This window comes from Martes martes (genome assembly GCF_963455335.1).
Source record: "Martes martes genome assembly, chromosome: 15".
Classification (NCBI taxonomy): Eukaryota; Metazoa; Chordata; class Mammalia; order Carnivora; family Mustelidae; genus Martes; species Martes martes.
This window is the reverse complement of record NC_137903.1, coordinates 44700703-44719792: the sequence shown is the minus strand read 5'-3', so window position 1 is coordinate 44719792 and position 19090 is coordinate 44700703. Positions and strand designations below refer to the sequence as shown.

At 37.1% G+C, this 19090-nt stretch overlaps 1 protein-coding gene across 3 annotated transcripts in view; it reads right to left on the bottom strand.

Annotated features, from left to right (window-relative positions):
* RASAL2 (RAS protein activator like 2) overlaps nt 1-19090 on the bottom strand; it is a 347599-nt gene that overhangs the window by 147180 nt on the left and 181329 nt on the right. The gene's annotated exons all lie outside the window — the stretch shown is intronic.

The window sequence follows — 19090 nt, the reverse complement described above, 5'->3', positions numbered from 1 at the left end:
AAGACTTGAAGATCTGTTCATTGTAGGGTCTAGCTAAGTACTTATGAGTGTTTAGAAAGGCACATGCTAAGAAGTGACAATTATGACAGCCAAGCAATAGTTCCCAAACTTCTGGCTAAGCAATTACCTTGCTCTTCCAGCTACAAGAATTTAGTACACAGCATTTCCTTACCTGAAATGGCAACTGGCAGAGAGGAAGCATTACAGGGAGTAGGAAAAATCAAAGATCAGTCAACTTCCTAATACTCAGGCATTCATATGAAAAGGACCATATTTCAAAGAAAAATAAGCCAAACTTAAGTGGAAAAATACAAGCAAATCTTTTCCTAGTTTTATTTCATTATGTGAGAAAGATTGTGCTACAGGTACAAAAGCAACACTTCTTTTTCTACGGAGAAAAATCAGTAAGAAACAACTAAAAGCATTCGGGAATAGGGTTGGGTATGAATGGATAATATCTCTGAATGTGCTCAGAGAGCCAAGAACCAGCCCGTGATACTGTCTCTCCTCATTTAAAGAGAGAGCTTCAATCGCACTTTAATAAAGCCTTCAAAAATTTATTTTCCTCAGTGGCTTCAAAACCTATAGACAATTATCTGTGAGGTTTGATGACTTCCTGCCAAACTATTCTGCTGTCACAACTGAGGCACGATTGGTCCACCCTTCCCATACGCTGCACATACTGTCACCATAAAATAAGTCATTAGGCATTTGTTTTTATCTTAGTTTTAAAGAAAATTCACAACTACAGGCTACTGTTTCCATAAAATCCACTTGGAAAAAGCACAGATGTTGCAGTACAGTCATCTTTAGCATCCCCCTAACACAACAGCACACAAACACATACACACATGCTACACAATTCAAAATACTACTGCATACCTCAGTTTCACTCAATTTCATTCAGTTTCACTCAATTTCCATTATTCTCTTACAACTAACTAAAGCAAGCTAAAATCTAGTAGAATTCCAAGAGATAAGTCATGAAACATTTAAAAAAAAAAAAAAAGGAAAAAGGAAAAAAATTAGAAAATTCTAACAGTAGTTTCCTAGGAAATAGAGTTCTAAAGCTGACAATCTAAGAAGTAAATGCTGTTGTTTTGTCCATGTTACATATGGGGAAATGGAAACACAGACAGGTTTGAGTGACTATTGTGCCCAAGGTCATGAAGTGGTTGGTAGAGCCAGAATCCACATTTCAGTTGGCTCTGGAGTGCTTGCTCTTAACCACCATGGTATACTAAATTAAACGACTTCTCCAAATTTACCCTAAGCGGGATTTGGGGGTCATTATATTTCCTCTTCACAGTTTTCTGTATTTTTCCAAATTTCCTATAATATTATTAATTTTGTAAAAGAGCTTATATATTACTCTAGATTAATCACCAGCTGTGGCTCTTTTCTTCACCATGTATGAATCCAGATATCATGAAACATATGTCTATTAGAACAGTATAACTGAATCTCATTCCACTTATGCTGTTTCATTTCAGCAACTGGACGCAGCTCTATTCTCCACAATCTGAGAAGAGCTTCTGACTTGAGAATGATAATTTCGAGTGATCATCTGTGAATATTTTCTGAACATCTGGGCCCTAGGATGTGGGGGACAGAAGAGAGAAGAGAGCACTGAGGAAAGGGAAAGGGAGATACTCTCAGTCACTTGGCCCCAGACCGTGTGTTCTCAGGAAAAATCCAATCAATCTTGAAATCCAAGAGAATAAGGGGCCCTTTTTCTCAGTTCTATGGCTATTCTTTTTCCCCTATACCAAAAAAAAAAAAAAAAAAAAGTTCTGTAAGAAATGAATTAGATACTCTTCCAGAAAGGGCATATCAAATAGTATAAAAGGCGCCAGACTTATAGTACGTAACATGTAATCAGTTCATGATCAATTCCAAAACAGTGATCCTACAAAAATCCACAAAGCAGTTCAGCAACACAAACACTGCATGCAAGAATGCACCATTTGCTTTGAAACAAGCCAAATTTTTCTGTCTATCATAAGGGATAACATATTTTCTCTTGGCAATAAAATATGATATCTAAATTTATTACTGTTGAAGCTAAAGACAAAAAAAAATCACTACCAATAAAAAACTTGGAAATCCTCTGAGAGATTTGTTTCAGTGACAGTAGCAATGAATTCCAATAAAAACAAAGAACTTAGGTTTCAGCACATTCAAGAATCAGGAGTATATGGCCATGCTATTCTTTAACCTACTTTCAATAGTGGTTACTATTAACAGATAAATTTGACGCAGGATATGGTAAATTTAGAGAGCAAATGGCTTTGGTTTTTAAACTAATTTAAAATCAATGTATTAAACCTGCTGGTGTTAAAATATCATATTGACAGGCTATAACAATAAGTGAAAAATTGCTATATTTTATGGAAATATAATTTTTTATATTTTTATATAAATATATATATTTATATAAATATATATTATATATATTATATATATTATATATATAATTATATATATTTATATATATAAATATATATATTATATATTATATATAATTTTTTATATTTTTATATATAATATTTTATGGAAATATAATTCAAATATTAATATTTGAATGATATTTTATGGGTGACAAAAACTGAGAGATAAAAAAGAGATTAATATATTTGCTAAGGAAACAGTCATTGGTGACTAAGGGCAGAACCACACTCTCACTATTACATCTCTCAGGAGACCATCACAGAGAAATAAGAACGGGGATATCCACGCATGGGAACTGGAGACATCCCTTTACCCCTCATGTCAGGAAATAAATACAATGGTTTCCATGTCACTGGCAAGAGAAATTGAGCCACAATATTGATTTTAAAAATATGGTATTTTCCTTACAGAAGTTCTAGGCTTGAATGTATAAAATTTGATTACTATAGACCACCCTTTAGTCTGTAACATCAATTGTTGCATAATTAAAATAATCCCCTATAAACCTTGAAAATTTCTTACAACTTTTATGATGCACATTTTAAATTCTACAACATACCCATACAGGTAAACATGAAATTTAAAAGAATATGATGAATTGGAGAATGCTGAAATATATTTTACTTTCTTATTCAGTGTTTAATTGTACTCGACAAACATGCTTGTTTGTTTGGTTTTCATAAAGAAGTTCTTTAAATGATGCATGAAGTTTCACAGACAGAATTCATTCATCACTGGCTGCTCCTTCAGCCAGCACATGACTGCCACCCTGAGACTTCCCTTTACCAATATTCTGGGGATTCTCTTTTGTCTTATTCTCACCTTTCTCAATTTACCCCTTCCACTACTTGACAGATACTTCAGCCTGGAATACAATTTCGGGTTAGAAATCACATGCACTTGGAAGTTTATGGGATTCATACCCTTATAAGAGAGACCCCAGAGAACCCCCGCGCCATCTTCCTGCCGGGTGAGGATACGAGAAGTCAGCGGTCTGCAACCCACAAGAGGGCCCTGAGCAGACACCACACCTTGGACCTGCCAGCCTCCAGAACTGTGAAAAATAAATGCTTGCTGTTTAAGCCAGCCAGTCCATGATATGCTGCTACAGCAGCCTGAACCAAGACAAGTCCTATACCTGAAGGTATTAGGTAGGCATAGACACCACAGAGCAGTTTTAAATTTATTGCTAATTCTTGGAAACGCTTATGAAAATAAAAGTGTAATTCTAATTTTAACCGAAGCAACACATTTAGTTGTAAAAGCTCATCTTTCACCTATAACCCTATGCTATATCACTGACATCAAGCCTTATTAGAGGAGGTCAAATTTTCTCCTCACTCACAGTGTACCTGCAGTTGCTTTTTTGGGAGGCTTATCTAGAACTTTTTAGCTTGCAGTGTACTCCAAGGTTATTTTTATCTAATTGTTATGTGCATGGCCAATGATATTCTGATGTTTTAAATGCACTTTTCTGTCTCCATTTCCTTTCAGTCACAGTCAATGAATTACTTCAATGGCTCTCTCCCCAGTTCATCGGGCTTCTAATACATACATCTAAATACTTCTCTACAATTCCTACTTTTGAAAATTAATTATAAAAGATTTGTTTAAATATGTTTTCGACTCTTTGATGGCACTACTCTGATTAAAGTGAGAAGGAAAAAATCAAAAGGCCTTTAAGGGAAAAAATGAACTGAGATTAATAATCGTTCTTTATTACCAGCTCTCTTTCTTTCCAATTCAGTCTTTTACCTCCTTCCTATCTTATGAATTCAACTTCTTTTTACTCTTTTCTACCTTGAATTTTTCCTGTTATCCTCTACTCTCTAGAGTTAGAAAGAACATGTCAAACACAGACAAAATACAAATTTTTTATAAGCAGATAGAAAAAAATGAAATAGATGGAAATTTCCTGTTGTACTACGTTAAATACCAATTAAAATGGGGAAAAAGCTAACATTCAAATTTCTGAAGAGGAAAGACAATGGGCTGTAGATTTCAGAGAAAAGTAAGTAATCAAAACAATTCAGTAAACACAACACCTTAATGAGAAACCCGGGAGCTTCTCTTGTTAAGTATCATTACTGTAGAAATCAGATGACAGGTGGGTGTCAAGAAGGTCTTAACAAAACATTCTTCATCCCTGGAGGCAGCTCCAGTCTGTTTTGGACACAAACCCAACGAGATTTTCCACCAATCTGATTCATAAATCCTTCTGTTTGAATATAAACTAAAATGGCTTTGGTAAACAGCTTAGTCAATTCTGGACTACCAAAAATGGGGGAGGGGTGGAGGGGTTGAGAAGGTGAGAAGAGAGCACAAGTGAGAGACCAACTGAAGTAAGCAATGTTTAGTTAATTTTGCTCAAAGTATCTGAATCATATATTTTTCTTTTGGAAAAGGTTCCATGGCAGCCAAGGGCCTAGATTAAATCCCAAAAATAAATCTCGAGATGTATTATAAACAACTCCATCCCCATCTTTCTACCTCTATTATGGAACAGAATGATGAATTATGACTATACTTTAGAAGAAAGGAATTTGCCCAATTGTGTAAGTAAAAGTAGAAAAAAACAAACGAGGAAAGTCATGAGATACAGAAGCAGGATGTTTCCTAACATGTCGCATGTCAAATTTCTTTATTGGGTTGACTTAAACCCATTCAAGCAAACTGAGAATTATAATACCTACTCTATTACCTCACTGGTTCCAGGATTTTGTAAGAATCAGAGAGAAGTGAATTTTGTCTCAAATCAAAATTTATGTTGTTTGTCCTCCATTCCTCTTTCAAATCATAATAAAAATCTCATTTGATAAGGAAGCTGAGGCACAGTTAATGATGACGAGAAATGGAATCTGAATCCAGGTTGGGGCAACTTCAAAGCCTGTGCCGTTTCCAGTGCCCCACAAGGGCCTCTGATAAAGGCAGTCCTTCCAGAAAGAACAGAGAGTTCTACTCACAAGCATGAATTTTCTTTCTTAAAGCAATAAACCCTCTGTGAATTAGCTGCTAAATCTGCTCGTGTGATTTTGATATGCTTATTAATCACTTAAAAACCAAACTCCAACAACAGCATGCATACATGCTATCAAGCTCAAATGCAGCAAAAGAAAAGGTCATTTTCTTTCATTAAAGGAATTTATTTTCTATTACCGTTCTGTATAGAAACATGAACATCTCAAATACAAGCTGTGTACTACTAATAAAACCTTAAAAAGAAGCACAGATACCTTGTGCACTAGTAAAACCAATGATGTCAACAGGCGGCGCTGCGGAAGAGTTTACATCTGACATTAGCAAACATGCACCCCGGACGCTGTGACCTGCTAGTTCGGACCATTGCAGTTACCAGTGTCGCACTCACCAGAACCAAGTTGCAGCCGCAACTGTTTAGAGTTCTTGTTGCTGCACACTGGTATTTAGTAAGTCTCTAACTGAATTCATAAAATATTTCTCTGGAGTGGATGTGGTTTTCCCTACAGGAAAAAGAAGAACTTCCCACATCTAAAATGAAGAAGCAGCAGTCCTATCGGCTAAGAGGTTCCAAGCTAGTAAAGAAGATACCTACCAACAATTTGCTGCAAACATCAAGGACATACATTCAGTATTAGAGGGACAAAAAGAGTGGTTGGTTTCTCAGATGGAAATAAATGCTGGTGAATTCTGATTAGTGGAATGAAGAAAAAGACTGCCAAACCCCAGGACACAAGGGATTATCATACATGCCCACAACACTGAGGAAATTCTAAAAAGTAATTTTCCCAATATTGGGGGGAAAAAAAAGAAATAACATCTTAACATGAGGCTAACATTAGACAGTAATCCAGATCCATAAAGTGGTGGTTTGAAATACAATAGCTATCCAATAACCTTAGTTCATATTTTATTCATTTAGTTTTTGTATAGGTCACTGGCAAATCTGTAATCTGAAGTGGGAAGCTGGGACCATGTTAAGAGCTGGAAGAGGATTACTTTGTTAGCCTAATATGACTTATTAGGCTCATCATTAATACTACTTGGAAAACTGAAATGAAACAAAATAAAATTACTAATAAGTAATTTTTCTTACCAACGGTCTCTGAATTCTCATTATCCAATGTTACAAGAAACATAATAAAAAATAATCCTAACTAAGGTAAAAAACTGCATTCTCCAACTTTATATGAGGAAAGGGTTTCTACGGGAGATCTATATAGAATTAATTCTTCTGTATTTTACTATCGTGGTCTTTGGGTTTTCAATTTGTGAGAAGAAATATAAACAAAAATGATACATTAAATCATAGGCACAGCATTTATGATCCCCAGAATACCTGTTCCCCAGCATTATTTCAGTTAGGTCTTATTTAATGTAGGAGTAAAGAAAAGAAAACATCCTTTCTAATATTCCTGAAAAATCCAGTAGAGTTCCTTTTATAATCTATTATGTTATAATCATCTAACATAAAAATGTCAAAGAGTTTCTAGTCTTCTTTAGAAGACTAGAGTCAATTTCTCTTCTTTACTGCAGATAAATAAAAACTAAGCTGTTTTAATGGTCAACTAAACGTCCTGCTACAAATTCGTGACTGGAGAGTGAGATGAAACCCAGCTAATTTTTAAGCAGTGTATTTTAGTAATGCCAAGCTCACTGGCTGGCATCAATATAACATACCTTTCCAGTTAATTGTCTAAGATTTGAATTCATTGTTTTCCCTGTGTTTGAAATTCAACTTAAAGAACTGAATTGTCCCTTTCAGGATAGGTAGGTTTCTTCTTTCCCTTTTTCTCTCCCTTTATCTTTATTAAAGTTATGAGTATTTCTGTCATTATTACTACTTAAGAATACTAACCCATTCACTGGATTAAAAGTTAAAAGGTTAGGGGCGCCTGGGTGGCTCAGTGGGTTAAAGCCTCTGCCTTCAGCTCAGGTCATGATCCCGGGGTCCTGAGATTGAGCCCCGCATCCCATCGGGCTCTCTGCTCAGCAGGGAGCCTGCTTCCTCCTCTCTCTCTGCCTGCTTCTCTGCCTACTAGTAATCTCTGTCTGTCAAATAAATAAATAAAATCTTAAAAGCTAAAAGGCTGGGGTGCCTGGGTGGCTCAGGGGGTTAAGGCCTCTGCCTTCGGCTCAGGTCATGGTCCCAGGGTCCTGGGATTGAGCCCCGCATCGGGCTTTCTGCTCAGCGGGGAGCCTGCTTCCTCCTCTCTCTGCCTACTTGTGATCTCTGTCTGTCAAATAAATAAATAAGTCTTAAAAAAAAAAAAAAAGTTAAAAGGCTAAAAAGGGTCTGATAATGACGAGTTTGTCTCCTTCACATTCTGACCCACCAGGTCCCCAGTTTCCTCCTCAGAAGCAACCGCTACTAAAGCTTCTTCTGTATAGTTCTGGGTTACACACACACACACACACACACACACACACACACACTCATATACGGTTATATGCATATGGCATTTTTTTACCCAAATCATAGTACAATATACACGCATTTCTGCACTTGCTCCCTGCCCCCAACGCCTTAATAATGTATCTTGGAAGTTGTTTCAAATTACTACACACACGGAGCTACTTTATTCTTGATAGGGACATGCCTCGTAGTCCATCATGCAGATTTAACATGACTCATTTAAATCATCTCCTACGGATGGCTATTTCGGTTGGGTCTGCTCTTGTGTTATTATAAACAAAACTATTAGTTTCACAAGACTTGTTAATATACATGGCAATCCGTAGCCCTCCTCTTCTAACACTGTTCCTTCCCCAGAACAGCTACTTTTATCTCTTTTAGCCAGTTCTTTTGGTAGTTACCATCAAATCTTAAATAATATGGTTGTATTGATAGTTACAATTTTTCCCATTTTCGACATCGTCTTTTAACTTTCCTCTAAGGAAGATAAGAATTTGATTCTTTCCTCCATTACTACCCTAGAAGGTGCACAGACACTTCCCACTCTCTCACAGTCCCTATTTAGTTCCATAGTAATTTTGGTAAGGATAAGCAATATTGTGACTATGTGTGTAATACAGAGTGCAGCCACACCGTGAATCCTACATAGGATACAGCCCCGTAGGATACATAGGATACAGGATACAGGTCAGGAGGAGAGATCCTGAAGGCAGACTGCCCGGGGTTCAAATCCTATCTTTGCCATTTGTTAGCTCCCTAGGTATTTAGACAAGTTACCTAACCTCGCTATGCCAGTCTCCTTACCTATAAATCAGTACCTTGTAGATTTAAAAAGATTAAAAAATTAGTATATACAAAGTGCCTAATATGTAGAAGGTGCTATACAACCATTCTCTATGTCCTGAACTACATTTTTGTTTTTCCTGTAGTTGTTGCCTGATTATTATTCATTCGTTTAAATTTCTATATGCTTATTGTTAATTCAATCCCAAATTTGCTTTAATCCTAAATTTGTTGTTTAAATTCACTCCATTATATCACTTTTGTCTTCTTGGAGAAGTCTTTTCTATAGCCTTCTGACTACTGTAATCTGAACTGGCTGCCCTCGTTTTACAGCTGGTATCATTGTTTATTTAACTCAGCTCTCGCTATAGTGTTTTCCTAAGGGGGTCCCTTTGTCTTCTCCCTTGTGTTGGATCTCTTATCCTATATTCCACAACCTACTCACTCCTGGTAAGAATAGATTCCATTAGCTTTAGGAGAAATGATATGTAGGAGGTAATTTTTTGTTTAAATCTTGTATGTCTGAAAATGTCTATTTTATTCTCATGTGTGAATAATGGCTTATAGCTAAACATAGAATTCTAGGTTGGAAGTTATTTTCCTTCAGAAGTTTGAGGACACTCCTCATTGTTTCCTAGCTTCTGATGTTGCTGAAAGGAAGTCTTATGCCATTCTGATTTCTGATCCTTAGATTATAATCTGTTTGTTCTTTCTTTGGAATTTTGTAAGACTGTCTCTATGTCGGGATGCCTGGGTAGCTCAGTTGGTTAAGCATCTGCCTTTGGCTCAGGTCATGATCCCAGGGTCCTGGGACTGACTTCCACATCCAGCTCCTTGCTCAGGAGGGAGCCTGCTTCTCCCTCTGCCTGCCACTCCCCCTGCTTGTGCTCTCTCTCTTTCTCTTTCTGACAAATAAATCATTTAAAATATTTAATTTTTTAAAAAGAAAAAAAAAAGACTGTCTCTATGTCACTAACGACAAATTAAAATTGAAATTTCCCCCCAAAATGTAGCTTGCCATAGGAAGCTCTTTCAATCTGGAAACTCTCGTCTTTACTTATGGGAAATTTTCTTGAATTACTTTGCTAATGATTTCCTTTCCTTGTTTTTCTTTTTCTGGAACTCATTGTTTTGATGTAGGACTTCCTAGACTAGCACTCTAATTATTTTATCTTTTTTTCCCCTCTACTTTCTGGGATATTTCCTTATTTTCATCTTTTAATCCTTCTACTGAGTTTTATTTGTTACAATTTGTTTCAATACATGGAAGCTCTTGGGCTTTGTATCACATTCAGTTCTAGTCTCATGTATGTAGTGTTTTATCTGTCTGATAGTGATGCTTTTTCTTTATGTTTTCTATTCCCTACCTGTCTCTGTTCCTCCAAGTTTCTTTTTTCCTTTTTGTTTGTTTTGGTTTTTCTCTTTCATGCTGGAGGCTTTTCTTCAGATGTCTACTAGTGTTGGGAATGTCCCTATCGTGAGATCTTTCCTCTTAGGATGGTTAAAATCCCCAAACACTACTCTTCCAGTCTTTTGCCTGAGGGTAAAGGCAAGCGAGGAAAGACAGATGGAGGGGTCTCATCATTCTGTCTGCAGATGCTCACTTAATTTCCTTGTATTTGGAAAGTGTTCTGTACTCTCAATTTTTCCTGGTATGCCCCAACCCAGAGACTCTTAGGTTCCCGCCCCTACTCTCCCCAGGGTGGGGCGGAATTAATCCGCAGTCTTAAAATAAAGGCAGGGGTGGGAAGAGTCATTGCTCAGTGGAATGGGGAAGAGGAGACCTAGAGATCTACTTCCATTTGTTCCTGATACCAGCAATTCCTGAGCTATTTAAAGATTCTGTAGTGAAAATCAGGTTTGTTCTTAGCTTTCTTCGTTGCTAGACTAAGATTTGGATTTCTCAAGTCAGCTAGGTTATTTATCACATTCCGTTCGCTTTTCAGCTTTCAATTTATTGTTGTTATTATTATTTCATCTGGTTGCTCTCTTCCCTCTCATTGGCCTTACCCTTCAAGGACCATGTCTTTAAAAGAAAATCCCTTTACTGTATAGTTATCGTGGAGTTTCTGGAAGGAATACAATTAGATGCTTATGTTCAAACCACCTTTTTCTTCCCAGAAGTCCAAAGTCATTCTTGAGTGCTCATGCCACTCAGTCTTCCTCCCCACTGAATTCTCCAACCACCACTCTGGTGTGCTATGATTAATACTGCATTAGGGCTAGTCCTAAGAGGCCGCTCGCCTGGGCATCACATGGTAAGAGGATTCTACTCAAGCGCTCTTGGGCACAGACCCCCATACAGCTTGAAGGTACAGGCTGGGTTGTATTGAGTTGCATGTACATGGGGCTTCTCATGATGTGGGACCAAATTTGAAAATTCTAGCCTGGAATTCCAGATTGTTACAAAATATATAGTCAAGGTGGAGGCACACAACCTATTTTATTTTGGTGTTTTTTAAAAACAAAGTTTGTTAGAGACTAACTTAAATATTAAGACATCAGACACAACTTTGTAATAAGCCCAGCAAGCAGCTGGTCCACAACTCAGTGTTGACTTCTGTCCTGGTTTCTCTTTCTTCCCCTGCTCTTCTGGCTTTACAACAACCCTGACAATAGCTTATACAAATGACCTACACAAATCAGAAAAGGAATCTCTCATTTAGGAACTTTACTGCCATCTGCTGGAAATTTTATGAAATAACTACAAATCAGTGCCCTGAGCCTCCCCCCGGGGTCCTTGGGCAATTCCAAGTAGCAGTGCGTTGGAACTACCTTCATAGAAGTGAACAAATCTCTGCTGTGCCAGAATGAGGATGGGGAAGAGGATAAAAGAACAAACTGGGAACCCAAACTTGCATTTACAAGTCAAACGAACTGTGATCTGGCACCTTGACTTAAAATGAGAACTGATGTCCTCAGAGAAAAAACTGTTCTACTCATCTAAATCCAGCTCATCAGGGTAAAATAAAAATTGGCTTTAGGCTTTAGTAGGTAAGCCTGAGAACTGAAGAACTAGTTTTTATTTTATTCCTACTAGTTTTGAGTTCTAAATAACTTCCAAAAAAAATCTAGGAATGTGTGGAAAAGTAACTGACAGTGTGGAATTCAGTTGGCTAACAAATGCAAGCTCTTTCCAATGGACAAACCTGATTAAATCAGGTTGGCAGGCAAGTCGGTTCTGTTACGACGCTTGTATTGAAAATGTGAACGTTACGCCACAACTAACATAACAGGGCACAACCTGTGATTATGTGAATTTGTTTGTTTATGCATGATTTCGTCTGTGAGAAACACTAGGTGAACAAAGAACAGTGCACCCAGCTGAAGCAAGCCACGGAGGAACACACAAAATGCTCGGACACGTCATACTTCAAACCCCTACCAGCTACCGCACTTCACCGTGTGTGCCACAAGCCATGCTCTTCGATGTCTACTGGGACAGCAATGTTCTATTCAGGTGCCCAAAACCCCTCTTCCTATCACTTCATATCAACTTATCAATTATTCTGATGCCTACCGCCACAAGTAAATTTCTCAGCATTTTTTCAAGGTAAAGTACTATATTTATTGTAGTATTTATATATTTTGCAACCACTTAGCACATGTAAAAATGTGCTACCATTTTTATCTAGTTTCCATCCTTTTTAATGTGTCATTGACCAAGATTTTTAGTATAGTGCCTCTGATCCCCTTCTTCCCTAAGCCCTGTGATTTTTATTGAGCAATTTTGCACAGTGTTGTGATTTTTAGAAATACATATGCCACATTATAGAACTCACTGTATGTAGCTATTTTAACCTAGAGTCAAGCCCATTCTTTGAGAATATTATCATCAGCATTACCTGCATATCTTAGAGAATTTTACAGACTTCAAATAATTAATGTATACTGGTTCATGGTTTTTAAGAAAACGCAAAACTACCTAACCAAAAGCTTCCAGGGACATATTCCAGGGTCTTCCATCTTAATTATTCATATTTTTGATAATTCTTGAGCTCATTTGACCTTTCCTTAAAAATGTATGTATCACTGAAATCTAGAAATTATAGAGTATAAGTATAAAGGTTAGATATTATGCAGCTATCAAAGCATGAGTTTACTTACTAAATGTTGGTGATAGTCTTAGTTTATTAAGACATTTCAAAAAAAAAAAAAGGGCTGCCATTATCCACTGAACTCTAACATTCTGAGCTAAAAATATCAGGCTACTGATTCTTTTTCATAACTGTTTTGGTCATTTAAATATGTATTACCCTAAATTGCAAGCTCTGCCTCTATTGTTTTTTTTTTAAATATTTTATTTATTTATTTGACACAGAGAGAGAGATCACAAGTAGGCAGAGAGGCAGGCAGAGAAAGAGGGGGAAGCAGGCTCCCCGCTGAGCAGAGAGCCTGATGCGGGGCTCGATCCCAGGACCCTGGGATCATGACCTGAGCCAAAGGCAGTGCCTCTATTGGTTTTATATAGATAAATATATATTATAAATCCACTATATATTATGTCATATTATATATCATATACATATATTTATAAAAGTTTAGTATTAGTCCATTTACATTTATATTAGCCAATTTATATTACCCTAAAGTACAAGACCTGTTCTATTGGTTTTATATATATATCATATATTATATAATATTATATTATGCATATTTTATATATATGTTTAATATTAGCCAATCTAAATAATGAATACTATGCCATACTCAGGAATTATTTATTGGCATTTTTAGTCCTATTATTTGAAGGATTAAATGGAAGGATATAATTTTATATTAATTCTTCATTATTCACATGTCCCCTTCTTTCAATATTATTATTACCACCCTATTATTTACCTATTACCACCCTATATATTTACAGATGCTATATATTTCTAGCACCTTGAAAATATCTCAAAAATTATCTAGATACTCCTAATAATGTCTTGGGAATAAAAAGAGACTCATCATTTGTTTATACATAAAGTTAGAACTGAGGCTATTTTAATATTGAAAGAAGTTAAAGCTAAGGTTTGAATAATCAGTATCCTCTAATAATTTTAATTAAAAGAGTTAAATTTTATAATCAGCTTAGAGAGGATATTCTGCTTTAATACTAATTTTCTTCAAAGTTGCCTCAGGTTTTTATCACTTAGGTTAAAAAACTGAGCAATCCATGGGGAGCCTGGGTGGCTCAGAGGGTTAAAGCCTTTGCCTTCAGCTCAGGTCATGATCCCAGCGTCCTGGGATAGAGCCCCACATCCGGCTCTCTGCTCAGCAGGGACCCTGCTTGCCTTCCTCTCTCTGCCTGCCTCTCTGTCTACTTGTAATCTCTGTCTGTCAAATAAATAAATAAAATCTTAAAACAAACAAAAACAAAACAAAACAAAACAAAAACTTAGCAATCCATAGGCACGGGGTTGGCTTTTCCTCAATGTTTTTCCAATTTGGTCCCTTTTTTGATGGTGGTATTTTAAAATTTTTGCCTTCTTCATTTACATAAACATAAAAATTGTGGACAGCTAACTTTGCCTCTAAAACACTTGATATATTCTCTCCTAGGGCTTGCTAGTGTATATCAAAGGCATACTATGTTAGATTATAATTTTATGCATATTTATCAAATGCTTCTGGGTTTTGAGGACTCCATGATATGAAAGCATACTTATCACAGACACAGGTTTTTAAAAATCTAGAGATTTTGTAAGTAAGACCATTGGGGAAACTTTATGATTTTATCATAATATAATAAAACAGAGGCATGAGACTCTGCAGTTTTGAGGTACCAGATGTCTGGCTTTGAATTTGCCAGTTGAGTTCAAACCTTGTCTGAGAATTGAGAAAGCATGGAGTTATGGGTGTTTGGCATTTTCTAATTAAGCCAGCTTTTTGGTTATGTTTATGTTTAAATTATGCTTATCACGTTTATGATGTTATCTGTAACATTTCAGGCTCGAACTTAGTTTTGCCCATCTGAGCATGAGAGCGTGAACCTTCCTGTTATGTCAGAGAAATGCTGTAAACAGAACGGACAGTGCCCAGCTCACCTGTGTGCTATCCACCAGCCAGCCATAAACAATATACGGTAGTAGATATGGTTTCTTCCATCAATGTACACTTTACAAAAATGCTGCCCATTGCTCAGCTTTCCCCCTTCCCCTATTTCCCAGTGTTATTTGAAGGTATTTGATGGTTTTCTTTTTTTATGATTTCATTCATTCATTCATTCATTTTAGGAAAAGAGCCCAAGAGTGTGAGCAGGGAGAAGGGCAGAGGAAGAGAGAGAATCTCAAGCAGGCTCCCTGCTAAGTGTGGAGCCCGACACGGGCCTCGATCCCGGGTCCCTGAGATCATGACCTAAGCCAAAGGCAGATGCTTAACCAGGTAAGCCACGCAGGCCTTTTTTTTTTTTTAAGCTGAATTCATGTAGGTTACATTTACATTGAAAATTAAACTTTACTAGTTCTAGTTCACGTGGTCAACTTAGATATCTCCCAATATTGTTAGTTAGCAAAGACCCTAATATCTGAAGAAATAATTTCCTTTTGAAAATTAAGCAAATCATTCTTTGCATGGTTTGAATCTGAAAAATCTTTGATGAACAAATTAAAATCTGGATATTGCCACCATGGTTAAGTAGTTTTTTCCAGGTTTTCTAAGTCTGGAGATGAGTGCTCTAGAGATGATGTTCATATGCCTTAAGAAAACATCTCATTTTCACTGGAGAAGAATTTGGTGTATCAAAATCTGTGTCAAATGCCAGTTTATACGTAAATTTTAGTACCACTCCCCACTTGGCTGCCTCATACCCCATAAACACTTCTTTTCCCTGTTTTTGACATTCATTAGGTACTCATCAGTGTAAATTTGCCCATGTTAAACAACATGTAAGGCACAAATATATGCCTTTCCATCTTTTTACATTCCAAAGTTCTCTAACCAGTTTGAAATCTCTGATGTACAGTTACATTGGCAGCCACTATAAAAGTTCTTCCCAGATCTTTTACTCTCAAAGAGCTCCTTTCTGTTTTAAATCCTCTGAAGTAGAGTAAAAGGGGCATGTTTTTCATGAGTGGGCATTTCTCCATAGATGACTGCCTCATACCTGAAAGCAAAGTGTGTTCTATGATTTTACATCTGCAAAACCAGATCAGTGTTTGGGGTTCCTCTACAGAAGAAGAACAAAGACAATCCAGAGCTTGCAAAGTACAAGAACCACGCAAGACCAGAAGGGTTGTCCCATACACACTTGATGCAACTGTCTTATCTGGAAACAAAATTCTAGATTTTTGTTCTCTTTGCCAGTGCTTCTTCATCTTCTGAACCTCTACATGTCGTTCCAGGACTTCATCTTCTACCTATACACATTTCCCTGGTGATTTCATTTAACCTCATAGCTTTGAATACCATCTCTTTGCTAAAGGTCTACAACTGCTATCTCCAGTCTGTACTTCTCTCTTGATTTCTACTTGGGTGTCTAATAAGACTGTCAAACTCAGTATGTCCAAAATTGAGCCCCTGGTCAATCCCACTTTCAAATGTGCTCCTCCTAGTCCATCCCATTTAAGAAAAAAAAGATCACAATTTCATTCCCCTAGCTGCTCTATCCAAAATTCTTCACTCTTCTACTTCTTACGTCCCACATCCAATCCAAAAAGCACATTCTGTTGGCTCTACCTTCAAATCCAGAATCTGGCCACTTCTTAGCCCCTGCACTACAACCACTGTGGCCCAAGTGCTAGCATCTCTTGTGTAGATTATTGCCGTGGCATCTGAACCGGTCTCTGAATTCTCATTCTTGCATCCTTACTCATACTAGAGAAGCCAGTGGCTCCCCATCTCACAGAGTAGAAGCCAAAGCCCTTATGATGACCTCCAACACCATCATGATCTGCTTGCCAAAGAGCTCAGTGATGTCATGATCTACTACTCTCCCCCTTGTTCATTCCATGCCAGCATCACTGCACATACGCTGTTCCTGTAATACCTCCAGCATATTCCTACATTATACTAGCCGTTTCTTTTGGTGGAACACCTCACCTTCAAGTAGCCACATGACTTACTCATTATTTTACCAGATTTTTACTCAAATGTCACTTAACAAGAGACATTCCTTGGTCACCTTAGCTAAAATTATACTTCCTTGACACTTCTTATCCCCATTCCCTATTTTATTTTTTTCTTTGTACTTACCACCACCTAGCACAGCATAAATTCCACTTCTTACTCTTGCTTATTATTGTATGTTATTCCTCAATAGAATGTAAGCTCCACAAAGGGACAGATTTGTGTTTATTTTTTTCACTGTTATATCTTGAGTGCCTAGAACAGCATCTGGCACATAGTTGTCACCCAATAACTATTTGCTGCATAAATGAAAGGGTTTTTAAAAAACAAAAAATAGGAAAAAAAAAAAAAAAACAGGGACGCCTGGGTGGCTCAGTTGGTTAAGCGGCTGCCTTCGGCTCAGGTCATGATCCCAGTGACCTGGGATCGAGTCCCACATGGGGCTCCTTGCTCAGCAGGGAGCCTGCTTCTCCCTCTGCCTCTGCCTGCCACTCTGTCTGCCTATGCTCGCTCGCTCTCCCTCTCTCTCTCTGACAAATAAATAAATAAAATCTTTAAAAAACAAAACAAAAACAAAAAATAAAAGCCACACAATATACCACAATAACAACACATACTCTAATTAGTCATCAGTAATCTATCTTCCTAACTACATAAGAATCTTCCAAAGGCAGAAATTTTATCTTACATCCCTTTTCATTCTTAGGGATTGGGATAGAATGTTATATATAATAGGATGTTACATATACTCAGTTAAATACTTGAAACAGAAAATTTTGCCTAAAGACAAATCCCTAGGAGACAAAGGTAGAAAAGAATAATTATCTAATTCAACATTAGACTGGCATGTAAGGAAGGATGGCTCTAAAAGTAGTCTTTTCCCCCTGATACTTATAAGCCATAGCTTCCAGTGCTAATTTAGGACATCCACTCCAAAAATGATCATGGACATCATGAGTCTGGATGGCTACCGTACTTGTAGTCAAGGACAGAGGTACAAGGTTGGCTCTGGACTAGACAACTTGGCCACTCATCTTAGTTTATTTCTGGGACCAGCATCTGGAATGGTGGAGATTTTTAAAGAATCACTATATAGTTCTCTCTTCTATAAAACTGTTATAAATCTTCAGACTATGATTATACTTCCTCAAAAGTAAGTGACTTTTGTGGGTCAAAGCTCAAACAGTCAAAGGTCCCTGGAGAAGTGGCAAAGAGAGTCATCAACATAACATTACAAGTAATGACAGCAAAAGAGGTGAAAGAAGGTGACTCTGAGCCAGTACAAGCCACACAGAGCCTATATATGAAATACAAATAGGCTACAAAATGGTTACGCCCAGACAGGTTTGCAATGTAATTTAGGCTCACACCTAAACTGGTTTGAACACATACTAAAGAAGTACAGTGGAAATAAGATGAGAGGAAATCTTGATTTCCCCAAGAATGACTCCTTGGAGAAAAGTGTTTGTTTACCTAATTTCTAGAAAAGTACAATTGTTACAGGATAAGAAAAAAATAATAATAATAAATAATGGATTCAGATGCTGACCCAGAGTTCTGAGTTCCATTTAGAAAATGAAAAGAAATGAAGAAAAAGGCAAAACAACAACAACCACCCAACAAAACAAAACAAAAAAATTCCCAAAACAAACAAACAAAAAAACCCAACCCAAAAAACCAAACTCTGATTTTCTATTTTTTTTTTTTTAATGGCAGGATTTCCCTTGTTTTTAAAGATTTTATTTATTTATTTGGCAGGCAGAGAGAGAGACGGGGAAGCAGGCTCCCCACCGAGCAGAGAGCCTGATGCAGGGCTCGATCCCAGGACCCTGGGATCATGACCTGAGCTGAAGGCAGAGGCTTTAACCCACTGAGCCACCCAGGCGCCCCCAAACTCTGATTTTCAAAAATACAACCAAACTCACAGAGTGATCCATATTAAACAACATAGAGACAATAAATATTATCTACCTATCAAATGTCCATGACTTAATGTCTAGGTTCACCAAGCAAATGATAATACAATAATGCAAAGCACCAAAGCACTCCCTACTTTTCATATTCTTTTATCATATTTAATCTTAATTATGTTTCTTTAAAATTACCTGACCTGTCTAATAATCTAAATATCCACTAGTAAGCACACAAATCATCAAGCAGCACAGAAAAAATGTTGTTTTGATATTGACGTTAATTCCTTTGGTGTATAACAACTGAAGATTTTTTGGTTTTTATCCCCCCCATTTCTCCCTTCTGTCACCCACTCCAACCATGAATATAACTTACGTGGGACATGTAAAATTAGCTCAGCTAAATTAGCCTGATCTGACATTACATAAGGCAGCATCAGTAGCTGTGTGAACAGGACACAAACTACTCAATACCAAGTTTCAACACAACACTGGCTCCCCA